This window comes from Balaenoptera acutorostrata, chromosome 14, assembly GCF_949987535.1.
Source record: "Balaenoptera acutorostrata chromosome 14, mBalAcu1.1, whole genome shotgun sequence".
NCBI lineage: Eukaryota > Metazoa > Chordata > Mammalia > Artiodactyla > Balaenopteridae > Balaenoptera > Balaenoptera acutorostrata.
In genome coordinates, this window is record NC_080077.1 from 22,190,377 (window position 1) to 22,204,808 (window position 14,432).

General features: G+C 41.2%; 1 protein-coding gene across 5 annotated transcripts in view; it reads right to left on the minus strand.

Moving 5' to 3' along the window:
* The window catches only part of AIG1 (androgen induced 1), a 230,441-nt gene that overhangs the window by 141,664 nt on the left and 74,345 nt on the right, over positions 1–14,432 (minus strand). The window lies entirely within an intron of this gene.

The window sequence follows — 14,432 nt, forward strand, 5'->3', positions numbered from 1 at the left end:
TTTGTGAGGGAGAGAGAGATGATCTCTCTGTCATCTGGAACAGCTCCCTTCCAGGGCTAAGTGTGTTGGTTTGATTCCTCTCAAGAGGGTTTAAAAGTTCATTGGTGGTTTTTTGGATCCCATTCCCCCCTGTACAGTGTTAGAACACATTCAAGAAGCTGTAGTGTATTTTCCTTGAACCCATCATGTGGTTTAAATTAATCTTCACATTCTCAAGTTTCTATTTCACCACTCACAGCATTGAAATCACTGCTATAAAATGTCCCAAAGTCACAATTCCAGCAAATGTATTAATTTATATAGCCTAAGCGGGGGCTTTAGCGACACTGAGAAGCAGAGTGTATGAAGAGTTAAGGAAGATTCCTAATTTATGAATAACTCATAAATTCATCTGGATTCCAGAGGTTTATTTTGACCCATCAGCAACATCAACAAAAGCAAGGAAAGTACTCAATTTATTATCTTATCTTTCCTCAAACTAATGGCGAGAGAAGAAGCTCAGATAAAATAAAGAAATGAATGGCCCAAGGCCTTAACCTTCACCATAGAATATTTTTTAAAGAAAATGAATGCTTTTGTAAATAGTCTATAAATGTAGCATAGAAAAGGGAATGAACCATCCCAGAGGGAGGTCTCATAGTCTCTTCAGAGTTATGTGTCAAAATAATAAATACTACGGAATGATAAAATGTGGCATGAATGTTAAACAGAAACAATTTTATCTCATTTCTTGTAAGTCATCCATGCCCTGTCATTTTATTAATAATATATATTTTATTGCCACTTTTTATAAAACTCCTGGTGTTTATAGCTCAAGGCTAGTAATCAGAAGGATTCCAAAGTGCTTTTAGAAGCACGTCAGTTATCACACGGATAGTCTTAGCACCCCCAAAAAATTCACCCTTAAAACCCAGGATGTTATGAACATTTACTGATTCATAAAACACATTGAATGATAATTACAATAGGCAACTGTAGATAACACACGTAGTTTTAATACCAGATTAGGGTCCCCAGTTATTTATCCTGCTTTTGGGGCAACTATTTTCACTCAGTGGATAAATGCACAAGAGGAAAAAAGAAAAAAACATCTATTATTAGCTTAAGGTTAACTATCATCAGGATCTTTCCAAGTACAACAAATAATTTTTGAATTATCCACAATTTGGGTTTGTTCATTCCACTACTAACTTCATGTGTATTGAATATCAGTGTTCCCTGCCCTCAGACCTGGGTGGGCTCCATGCTTTACAGTCTTGTTACGCAAAGTGCGGTCCCACGAATCAGCAGCACCCACGCCACCTGAGAGCTTGTTAGATGTGCAGAATGCAGGTCCCAGCCTGACATGTTCTGATCCTGTATTTTAATAAGATCCTGAGGTCATTCCTATGCATGTAAATGTTTGAGATGTCCTGCTTTGGAAGGCTCTGCTCCAGCCACCTGGAGCTTCCTCCCTCGCCATGGAGTGAGGCAATCCCAGGTCCAAGTGGCTGGTCTACCCAGAGCCTGCACCCCCTCCCCTTCTAAACCACATCCTGGGAAACCATGACCCTGGAATTTCCTGCCTAAGTAGACACAAGTATGCCTCAGGGCCTGTGTGGGTCTCCTTCTCAGGTCTGACCCTGGAAGACTGACTGTGCAATAAATGTTTGTATCCCTTGACCAGAGAGATGGTTAAGGGGTATTTACTCCTGTAGGATGAGAACCAAAGTTTTACATGTGGCCTGGGTGTCCATACACAGGCATGAAACCGTTTCAATCCTGGATGGAGCCATCAGTAGAATCCCTTTACCTTTGCCACATAATGTAATTTAATCATGACAGCGCCATCCCATCACAGTCACAAGTCCCCTCCCATACTCAAGGGGAGGGGATTATACAGGCCCGTGTAGCAGGGGGCAGAATCTTTGGGCCATCTTAGATTCCTGCTTACCATATGCTTCTACTCTTCTTTTCCAATATTGTTTTGGCTATTTTAAGTCCTTGGCATTTTCATTTAAATTTTAGAATCTCAGCTTGTGAATTTCTACAAAGACATCCCCCTAGAATTCTGATTATGACTGTACTGAATCAATATATTCAATATGAGGAGAAAAGATATCTTAACAATATTGAGTCTTCTAACCTATGAACATAATTTATGTCTCCATTTATTAAGACCTTTAATTTCTCAATGTTCGTAGTCTTCAGTGACAGCTCTTACACATATTTTAAGTCTACCACTAAGCATTTTATGTTTTTTCTGCTATTGTAGATAGCATTAAATTTTTTTTTACATTCTTTGTTTGCTAGCATATAAAAGCACAAATGATTTTTTGTATATTGACATGGTATCCTGTATCTTTGCTAAATTCACTTAGTCATTTGAGTGGTTATGTTATAAATTATTTTGGTTTTTATATGTACACGATCTACAAATGAAGACAGTTTTTCTTCTTTCTTTACAATTTGTATGCCTTTTAGTTCTTTTTCTTTTCTTATTGAACAATGTTGACCAGAAGTGATGAAGAGTGAGCATCTTTGTCTTCTTCCCTACTTAGGGAAAGTGTTCAGTTTCTCAACATTTCAGTTTAATATTAATTGCAGGTTTTTCTTAGGTATCTTTTATCAAGTTGAGGAAAATCTCTCCTATTCTTAATTTATGTATGTAATGAATGAGTGCTGAATTTTTTCAGATAGCTTTGCTGCATATCTTCAGGTGACCATATATTTTTTTCTCCTTTATTCTGTTAATATGATGAATGATAGCAATTGATTTTTAATGTTAAACCAACCTTTAATTCCTGGTCATTATGATGATCTTTTTTAAATTTAATTATTTTATTTTTTATTTTATAATATTTTATATATTATTGGATTCGACTTGCTGATATTTTAAGGAATTTTTTCCATCTTTATTCATAAAGTATATCAATGTCTAGTTAGTTTTTTTTTTCCCATAACATCATTTTCTAATATTGGTTACAGGATAATGCTGGCCTCAAAAAATAAAGTGGGAAGTATTCCCTCCTCTATTTTGTGAAGGACTTTGTGCAAGGTTGGTATTATTTCTTCCTTACCTATTTTTTTTTTTAAATTAATTTATTTATTTATTTGGCTGTGTCAGGTCCTCGTTGCTGCGCACAGGCTCTCTCTAGTTGCGGCGAGCGTTGTGGTACGCAGGCTTCTCATCGCAGCGGCCCCTCCCGCTGCGGAGCACGGGCTCCAGGCATGCAGGCCTCAGTAGTTGAGGCGCGCGGGCTTCAGGAGCTGTGGCACACGGGCCCAGCTGCTCCGCAGCATGTGGGATCCTCCCGGACCAGGGCTCAAACCCGTGTCCCCCTCATTGGCAGGTGGATTCTCAACCACTGCGCCACCAGGGAAGTCCCTTCCTTACCTATTTGATATACTTCTCCAGTGGCATCATCTGGACTTATAAGTTTTCTTGTGAGAAGATTTAATTGTGAATTCAATTTCTTTAATAGGTATAGAGGTTTCAGGTTTTCTATTTTTTCTTGAGTTAGTTTTAGTCATTTTTGCCTTTTATAGATTTTCTCCATTTCATCTAAATTTTTGAATTTATAAAGTTGTTCTTAATATTCTGCTATGGAAATCAGCAAATGCTACAAATCAGGTAGTTTATCCTTAGAGAGCTGGTTGTTAAAGTTTGCCAGCACATCACTCTGGAGAGCAACTTTCTGTTCACCAGGAATGATCATTCATGGTGTCCCTACCACATATAAAGCATTGTGGGGTCGATACTTAATAGTGCAATTTGGCCAATCCTTTGACCCCTACCATAGATTGACGGAATTATATGGGTTATTAAAAGCAAAGTGACTTTCAAGAAAGTGTTAGTCACCTTTCTCAGTGTAACACTAGAAGATCAAGAGGTACAGCTAACTGAGTAATCAGCCTTCTAAACAATTCTTGAGATAAAAACGCTGCACAGATGGTAGCTTCTTGGCTTCCTGCACTGACATCCTCTTGATGGTATGGTCATCAGCAAACCCAAAATAAGTTTGAACTCTACTACCAGGGCATGGATATGAACAAAAATAGGTTCTCCTGGACAGGCTAAGTGATATTGAAACGTCCTACTGTTGTGAAGAAGCTTCTTCTCTGTCCAGGACTGGTAGCCAGCTGTTCCCCAGCACACACCTGCTGCTTCTGTGCTGCCAGGACCAGAATACTGTACTTGAACTGAGAGTGGGAGAAGCACAGTCACTTCCGAGTTCTTCAAGCTTCCCAGACAAAACACCTGTGTTACAGTGGTTATTGAGGCCTCATTTGAACCCCCCGGAAGGATTAGAAATAAACACAAAAGAAAACTGGATTCATACTTTGTCCTCTTTTTGTAAGGAGTCTCTCATATGGAGTCCAGTAGAAGCTGAAGCTAATCAGCTTTAGTTTACTTCTAAGAAAAAGCTTTAGTGATCAGTGGGAAATTCCTTGGAGTTGAGTAACACCAATTAGAATGCAAAGGATGTCACAGAGACATTTACCCTGAAGGAGGCTAAAAAGTCACTTATCTGTAGATTGGTCTGTGAAGGCCATTTAGCATGATCTCAAACATCCACTGTTGAAGGAGGGAAGGAGGAACTAAATGAATGCATCTTTAAGTTTTCAGCTTCAACATGACATGAGTTTATGGAATTGCTTTCCCTTTTAAAACAAATCTATTAGTACTCAGACTTTACCAATTACTGATTGGAAAACATTTAAATTCTCTTTTGGGCTCTACTCCTTTGCTTCTAGATTTCCTTTTCATGATCTGCTTTCCCATCGATTCTTTCCAAGGTCATACTGTTGCTGAGAAGTAACATTTAGACATGTTTCCAGCTGTGATTTCTCTTTCCAAATGCACAAAGCATGAGAGTAAGTTGTGTGCTCTGGATGCTAGCTGGCTTTGTCTCTGATGGCCTCCATGCAGTGAATGCCTCATTTTGACATGGCCCTTGTCTTCCCACTTTGCACATCTAGAAGATCCTGAGTCCGCAGGTGCTCTCCTTCTGGCTGACTTCCCTCAGCCATACTGTTAACTTCAGAAATGCACAGGGAAGCATAGGGCACTCTGAAATGTTATAGTATCTTTTGTTCCAGAGTACAATTTTTTTCTAGTACTCATTCCTAGAAGTGTGACAAAGAATTCCTCTACTGTAATGATGAGGTTGTGAGTTACATTATATTTTTTTATGCTGTACATTCTGCTCAAATTACTTTAAAACCAGAATCTCCATTTAGAGAGTTTCTAAAGCACATGTTGATGTTATACCTTTCTCATGGCTTTCATCTTTTTGGTAGAATTTATAATTTCTCCATATTTATCCACACTTAGGTCCTTAATTATCTTTTCTGACTGAGTAATTATGTGAGAATAAAAGCCCAGCTCCTACAGGAGCCCGCATGATTTGATGCCTGCCTATATTTCCAACCTTCACTTGTACCGTATTCTTTCTTGCTCCCTAAGCTAAAATTGGCAATTTGATTGTTCCTAAAACTCATCATGTGCTTTCCTGCCTCAGAACCACAGCATTTTCTACTCTATGCCAGGAATGTCCTTCCTTCATTTTCATATGGCTGGATTCTCTGTTCCTTCAGGTCTACTTTAGACAGCATGGAAGCCTCACCACTGTTCCATTATTTTCTATCAGAAACCCTGATAGAAAATAGTCTTTTTGTTGTTCAATTGTTCACTGTCTGGCTCTTCTATGAGAAAGTGAAGTCTCAGGAAGTAGGGACTTCTCTGTCTCATTTACTGCTGTTTCCCCACTAACTGGCATATAACATGTTTATGGTAAAAATTTGCTGAAAAAATGAATAAAGGTGCATTGCTGTTCCTTATATGTGTCAGACCCCACATCTCCCAGAGAAGCAAGTACCTTTTTACTTCTTCAATTTTCTTCCCATTGACCTAAGATTTCTTTTTTATGTTGTCCACATTTTGTGTCCTCCTGTCTGTGAGGAGATAACCCTTTCTTTCCAAGATTTTTCTTTTAGCTCATCCCTTCTCAGATCTTTTATCTGTTAGCTCTTCTTTTACCTGTTTAAGTCTTCTATCATCTTAAAATAATCTTTCCCTGAATTTCTAGATCAAGATGGAAGACTAAAGGCTCTCTTTCTTGAAATCAACCAAGAATAAGGGGAATAAGAAAGAGAAAGAAACCAATGGAAGCAGAGAACATCCCTAATCCAATAATCACTCTTCTCAACTGGCTGCCAAGTGTTAGGGAAATTGAACACGGCCAGGGGGAGACACTAATGTAAGAAACAAGATCCAAGGGCTCTCTGGTCTGGCGAGCAGAACAAAGAGATCGCTACAGGTGACACACTGTAAGGGACACCCTGTGACCCTTGCTGGGAACCAGAGCTCTGAGATGTATGGGAGCCCTGGGGAAACGTTCAGGGGTCAGAGGTGATGATGTTCAGTGAGGCAGTGGGCAAGCATGGCATCTCTGCAAGAAGCAGGATGTGGGCATGTGAGGTAAACAAGACAGGATCTGTGGTAACCAGCCCGAATGGACCTCTCCTGCTCACCTGATGAAGACCAAGCTTTCTGTCACCATACGACAGGGCTGTGATCAATATGAGTCAAAGAGAGAGAAATGAGTCAGACCCAGAAAGAAACCATTCTCCAGGGGAGGGCAGTGGTGGGAAACAGACAGAAATTCAAGCTGCCCTCACTCAGTTCCTTAGCCTGTCTCTAGTTCTAGCCTTTCACAAATAGCTGGCTCAGAAAGAACAAACCGATTTAAGGATGAGTAATCATTAAAAAAGAAATAGCATGGAATGTATTCATTACATTACCACAAAAAAAGAGATACCACAAAAAAGAGAGCGAGATAAAGCTGAATATGACCAAAAGGGCGGGGGGTAACTGAACAATACAAACCAGAAAATGTATTAATTAACTTATGATCAAATAATTCTCCATTAAAGAAAAGCAGTCAGAGATGAAAAATTGAGACTTAAAGAAGAGAAGATAGAGTGAGAGAAGAGGATAAAAGTGAATGGGTAGAATTTTGGCAAGAAATAAAGTATAAAAAATAAAACCACATAAAACTGAAAGTCGCTTTATAAGCAGTGAAAGGAAAAACTGCCTTTGGTATAGACAATGGGGGTTTAGCTCTCCTCAGTCCTGTGGACTAGGTACACTGAGAAACCTTCCTGCTGTGAAACACTAGGTGCTAAATAAATTACGACAAATATACTTTCAAATGTATTGCTGAGCGGACAAGAAAGGAAGGGAAATCACTAGGAGCCAAAAAAACCATACAGACAAAAAAGAACAAGGAAAAAAACCAGAACAGTAGCAAACACAGAAACTGGGACTGCCCTGGAGGCAAACGCTAACACCAGAATCTGAGTGTTCTGTGAACTGTGGCCACTGAGATGGATGACAATGGCCTTGGGCCCATGCAAATCTATGGACTGGGTCCTGAACCTGAGGGGCCTGGTCCACCTTCAAAGAAAGGGTAGGCTAGAGGAAGCACCCTTCATCTGGTTAAATCAATTGCTTTCTATTCCTAACTGCTAAGATTGTTTTAATCAAAAAGGTTTCATTTCATTGAATTTTGTTCTGCACTGAGATCATCCTTCTTCCTCCTTTATCTTTGTATTCATGAAAGCTACATGTGGTAATTAGGCAAGTTTTGCAAAATCAGAAAATAAATTTTATACTTATATCAATTAACTGTAGTGGATATTGTAGTACTTACCCCAGATTCCCTCTTCAGGGTCCATGCATCCATCCTGCAGATGTTGGGAATATCAGTTGCTGGCCACTGTCAGCTGCATCCCTCATTAGAATTGCCCTCAGCTGCAAGGAACTGCTTTGCTCAAGGCCATGCCCCTACCCCAGGGACAGTCTAAATCCAATGACTTACGGATGCAAGGATACAAAGACCCAGCCCCTTTGCCTCAATTTAAGGCAACTCTGAAGGGTCATCCCTGCTCTAAGAGCTCCCAGGATGCCCGTTACAGCTGCAGGGTGGGTCATCTTCTCCCTCTACCCAATGCTGTCTTCCTCACTTCCTAACAGGTATATCTCCCAAGAGCCCCCTCCTGCACGCACTCTCCATCTCAGAGCTGTTCACAGGGACCCCAATCCAAGACCATGCCATTCATGTAAAAGTGCAACAGACAGATATTTTTAAATATGAAAACATTTGTTGTAAATCAATCACCATAAAGAATTGTACAAAAATTAGTTGCAATCTCACCCCGCAGTAGTGAGTCATTGCCAAAAGGACAGGTATATCCTTCAAGATTTTTTTCCACGCAGTTAAAATGCATTCCATACAGTATTTTACAAAATTAGGTCACACTATACCTAGTCTTCTGCAATTTTTTAATTTAAAAATATTTTTAAAAGATACCCCATTTTTCTGAAGCACTTCATAGTACCCCACTGTATGCTACACACCATCATTTACTTAAGCACTCACTAATGAATACGTACGTTCGTTCCAATTATTACAATTTCCAATAACGTTGCAATGGACATGTTATGTTAATGGTTTTTGCACCTATATGAGAACCTCAGGGGAATAAATGACTAGACGTGAAGCTCTTGGATCCGAGATCACCACTGCCTGTCGAGTTGACTTTCACAAAGGCTCCTCTGTCATTCCCCGCTCCCAGCGCCAGCTGCCTTTACCCCAGCTGCAGGCCACCGTGTCCCTGTCCCTGTCCTGGACTATTGTGGTCGCTTCTTGTTTAGACCCACTGGCTTCAGTGTCCTCTTAACTCTATTTCTACTTTATCTTGGCCTCAGAGTTATAAAATGTTTGTTATAACAACATTCAAGAACTTCCCAGTTTAAAGCTTCCAATGGCTCTCCCTTGCTTGCAGAATAAAATCCAGGGCTTCCCTGGTGGCGCAGTGGTTGAGAATCTGCCTGCCGATGCAGGGGATACGGGTTCGAGCCCTGGTCTGGGAAGATCCCACATGCCGCGGAGCGACTAGGCCCGTGAGCCACAATTGCTGAGTCTGCGCGTCTGGAGCCTGTGCTCCGCAACAAGAGAGGCCGCGATGATGAGAGGCCCGCGCACCGTGATGAAGAGTGGCCCCCACTCGCCGCAACTGAAGAGAGCCCTCTCACAGAAAGCGAAGACCCAGCACAGCCATAAATAAATAAATAAATAAAAAGAATAATGTTGATTACATTTCCATACATTAAAAAAAAAAAAAAAAAAAAGAATAAAATCCAAACTCCCTTTGTGATATGGCCCCAAATTCTCTTTGCAGTCCCTTGCCAGCTCCTTTCAGGAACCCAATCACCACACTATGTGTCATTTTCCAAACTCACCACACACCTCCAAGTACCCATTCCTTTGTGCTTTTTATAACCATAGCTTAAAACTCATTACAATTTTTTTTCAAAATCCAAGCTCAATCAGTGTTACTCTCATTGTGCAGTTGTTTCCTCCCCTCCCCCACCCCAGTCTCTTATCCGGAGTAATTATTTCCTTCCCTGACCCATTACAGGTTTCTGCTTGTAACAGTAGCCCATTTAGCTGTGACTCTTACAAGCCTTCTAACCTGCTGGCCCCTCTAAGCTGCTGGAGGGCTCCTTCCACCCCAAGTCCCCCTCATGTGCTGCTCTCTTTGCCTGGAATGCCTTTTACCAGCCCTCCCAGCTCATCCTTACCATAGAGGTGGTTCAGAAATGTCATAACCTCCAAGAAGCCTCCCCTGAGTTGCCCCAGACTCGGGCCCCCTTTCCCTGCATGTGCTCTCAAAGCATATTATGCTTTTCCTTTCTAACACTAAGTGTAATTAGGATTAGATAATTGATGGTGTAATTAATAGTTTCTCTTTCCAGCGGAATGGAAGTTCCATGAAGGTAAAGATCAGACTGTTCCCTCTCTGTTGTATCATCACATCTCTCTTGGTGCTTTATAATTTTCTTAACTCTTCATTTTGTAATAATCTAAGACTTACAAGAAGTTGAAAAATAATACAGAGAGTTCCTGTGTACCCTTCACCCAGCTCTCCCCAATGATAACATCTCACATAACTGGCATTGGTATAATACTATTAACTAAACTACAGATCTTCTTCCAGTTTTTACATGCATTCTTTTTTAGAGGGTGTTATTGTACTATAAAAATTTACCATGTGTATACATTTATGCAACCTCTACCACAATCAGGATTCAGAAGAGTCCCATCCCCATAAGGACACTCCCTAATGTTATTCCTTTAGAATCACACCCTCCCCCCAATCTTAACCCCTGGCAATCATGGATCTGTTCTCCATCACTACATTTCGTCATTTCTAGAATATTATATGAATGTAATCTTTCCTAGTACTTTATGAAGGATGGTTTACATCTATTTAGTTTCAACTATATATGGGCCAGAGGCTTCATGAGTAAGATCTTATTTAAGAATCACAACTACCTTGAGATAGCTACTATTATTTTTCTACTTTTATAGATGAAGAAACTTAGCTTTAGAAAACTTAACTTTCCCAGAGTCAAAAAGTTAATAAGCTGGCCAGAATGTGAGGCCAGACAGTGGGAACCCAGAGCCATTGCTATTAACCTCCTTAAACACTTTCTGCACATAGTTCATACTTTTGAAGGAATTATAATTGAATGAATGAATAATTCAGTGCTATAAAGGAAAAACTCAGGTTTTTCCTTCCCGAGTAGGAGAAAAATCCAGTTCTCCCCTACTATGTCTTTCTTTCCTGTGTGTCTCTTTTTTTTTTTTTTTTTTAATTTTTATTTATTTATTTTTGGCTGTGTTGGGTCCTCGTTTCTGTGCGAGGGCTTTCTTCAGTTGCGGCAAGCGGGGGCCACTCTTCATCACGGTGTGCGGGCCTCTCACCGTCGCGGCCTCTCTTGTTGTGGAGCACAGGCTCCAGATGCGCAGGCTCAGTAGTTGTGGCTCACGGGCCCAGTCGCTCCGTGGCATGTGGGATCTTCCCAGACCAGGGCTCGAACCTGTGTCCCCTGCATTGGCAGACAGGTTCTCAACCACTGCGCCACCAGGGAAGCCCTCCTGTGTGTCTCTTTACCTTCACCAAGAACACTCCACTTCTGACACGTCTGGTCACCAACTGTGTGGAGGCTATTTTCCCCCCCAACCAATTCTCTGACACCAGCTGGGTGTCCTACAGTTTAACTCAGTTCATATACTACTGCCCGGAGATAGCAGCAGATCCCACAGGTTATGGGCTCAGTCCCATGAACCTGGCCGCCTCCACCCTTCAAAGGCCAGCCACAGGCCCGGGTTGTCACCTGTGCTTCTGGCTTGACTGGCCATAGATCGAGGGTCCAACAATCCTCATCTTGGGTTCGATTAACATGCTAGAGCGGCTCACACAACTCAGGGAAACACTTACTTACATTTACTGCTTTACTATAAAGGATATGATAAAGAATACATATAAACATCCAGATGGAAGAGATGCATAGGGCAGGTATGTGGGAAGCGGTGTGGAGCTTCAGGGCCCTGTCTGGGTTCACCACTGTCCCTCCACGTCTTCACCAACCCAGAAGCCCCCGACTGCCATATTATTGGCAGTTTTGGAAGCTTCATCATGAACACATAATTGATCATTTACTCCATTTTCAGCCTTTCTCCCTGCTCAAGAGAATAGAGGGTGGGACTGAAAATTCCAAGCTTCTATCATGCCTTGGTCTTTCTGGTGACTAACCCCTATCCAGGAGCACACCCAGAGTCACCTCATTAGAACAAAAGACATTCCTGGTGCTCTTTTGACTTAGGAATTTACAAAGGTGTCAGGAGCCCTGTGTCAGTTACGGGGTCAACGACTAAATATTAGAACAAGAGATGCTAGTAGTGTTCTTATCACTTAGGAAATTGCAAGGGTTTTAGGAGCTCTGTGCCAGGAGCTGTGGGCAGAGACCCATATATATATTTCTATTATCTCACAGATGCCAAAGACTATTTCATTTCTCAGTTCTCTAGGAAGGCCTGCATAGAGCAGGAACTCAATGAATGTTTGGTGAGTAAATACTTTTGATTAATCATTCTAGAAAAAGGAAAAGGAAAATGGTCAGAGATGGAGAAAAATCACCAAAAATCATGGCTCTAACATGACATACATGTAAAACCACAGGACAGTAGCATGAAACACAGAACAAGGTGGAAGCATCGTTCTTGCCTTCATTAGTAAAAAGTGTATTCATAGAATTGCAAGCGCCTCAGCAAGGATGATTTGACCAGGTACATCTTCCCTCTGGCAAATTCGCATCCACAGGACAGAGACGCAGTGCCGATGTAGAATATGTGCTGGTCCTAACTGACACTAGGGGCTGGTCCTGCTCCGCGGAGCCATGCCCCCTTCCTTACTCCAAGTTCAGCTAGCAGGATCCTCTCTTATTTTCATGTCATCTTTGAGATGCAAGCCTTTCCCCACAATACCAGCTTGTGGGGCTGGAGCCCTACGACCTGGAGTCTCCAGACTATTTGCCCAGGGTCATGCCCTGGGTCATCCCTGTGCCTACAGGCTGAAACCGCACCAGTCACGTGGTTCCCCCGATTCTGGCTCTTTCCAGCGTTTCATGGCACCTCCGCCTGGCCTGTTTCACCACTGACTGAAACATGAAACTAATGGCCTTTATTAAAGATTGCTTTTCTTTCCCACCAACAGAGCCCAAATTGCCTGGGGTTGGCCTCTAATGGTGGCAGTCTTCTTTTGTGAAGAGTGATGTTTGAAGGCTTATTACACTGTGCTGAGAGCGTCCCACAGGCGGTGGACCTGGTTAGGAAAGTGGTGTGCATTGTGAGAGGGTAGGGCGTGGAAAAGAGGGGGCCCTGAGGGCGGAAACTCTGTTTATTCCGCTTTTTGGTCATCCGCCAAACTACAGAAACAGGGACAAAACACAAATGGCCTTATAATTGTGAAATCAAATCAGAAGTTAAAAATCTTCCCATAAAGAGTGCGAGACAGACACAGATTGATCACTACCGGTCTGTCTCCAGGCTCATGCTCTTTTGACAATATCTGGTTACCTTACGCCTCACACTGGTGAGATGACCCCATAAGGTGTGTCATTTTAGCATTCTAATAACTGACTCTCCTTTATGGGTTCAAAGTTTTAAATTGACCCATTTTATTTATTTATTTTTTTTATTGAGGTATAGTTGTTTTACAATGTTGTGTTAGTTTCTACTGTACAGTGAAGTGAATCAGCCATATGTATACACATATCCCCTCTTTTTTGGATTTCCTTCCCATTTAGGCCACCACAGAGCACTGAGTAGAGTTCCCTGAACTATACAGTAGGTTCTCCTTAGTTATTTATTGTATACATATTAGTGTATAAATTGATCCATTTTAAACTGAATTCCGCACCCAAATAAATTGATCAAGGCTTCTCTCACTCTCTGTCAAGTGACATAAATAGAATAATTAAACACATCCAGAAACCTCACACAAGACTATCTTATTATGTTAGAAAACCACTGCCAGTCAATTAGCATGGATAGAAGTTTCTTTTTCGAAAAATGATTTGGATGTTTTGTCATCATAAAATCACTGAATAATCCAACTCTTGCTGTCTCTCTCTCTTTTTAATAAAAGAGGACTATAGTTATTTAATATGATTACATTAAAATGAATATTCACAGGGTAGCTATAAGTACATAAGAGAGACATCCAGCTAACCACAACTTGAATTTTAAGTTCCACCAGAGAATAAAGAAAAATCTAATGTAATCTAATCTAACAAAAAGTTAATTAAGGAAGTAATTAGATCATCCTTTCATAGAAGCATCCTATGTTAGGTGGCTATGTGTCAATGATTGCCTATATTCAGTGTCTTGGGTGTAGTATCAGAATGGGTTGACAGGAATACTACGGTAACAGCGGAAGACGAAGCCTGAACAAATGGATAAGAGCCACCCAAGAAGGATATGTTAACAGGAGAAAACTGGTCATCACAGTGGTTAGGCTTATTGGTATTAAAGAACACGAACGTGTCTCCAGTTTTGTATAGAGCAGGGGGTCCCCTGGCCACCCAAGGTAGCATTATAGTCTACTTAGCAAGTCAATCCTTAGGATGCAAAAGAATGGATCAGACCATAGTAATCTGACTACCTGCCACTATTATCATCCAGTTACCACCCCCCAACCCCGTGCCTTGCTTTTGAGTTCCCCCAGGATTCTTCTGGCTATCCTTTGTCTTCTTCAAAGTTGTTCTGCCTCTAGGAAGAGCTTACAGAGACTCCAGTTGCCCTGACCATTTTTTTTGTAATTATAAATTAATTATCTTTCTGAGCTATACTTCAGTCTATAATCACTTAGCATGAGTTCATTTACTGAGAGAAGAATTCCTGTAAAAAAGACTCACAAAACTGAGTGTCTGGGTCTTTGGTCCCAGGCTTTAATGGCATTTGAGTACTGTCCCAGCTGGGACACCCACAAATGGCCACCTCACTGCCTTTGAATTGCTATGGAGATAAGAGAGGAAG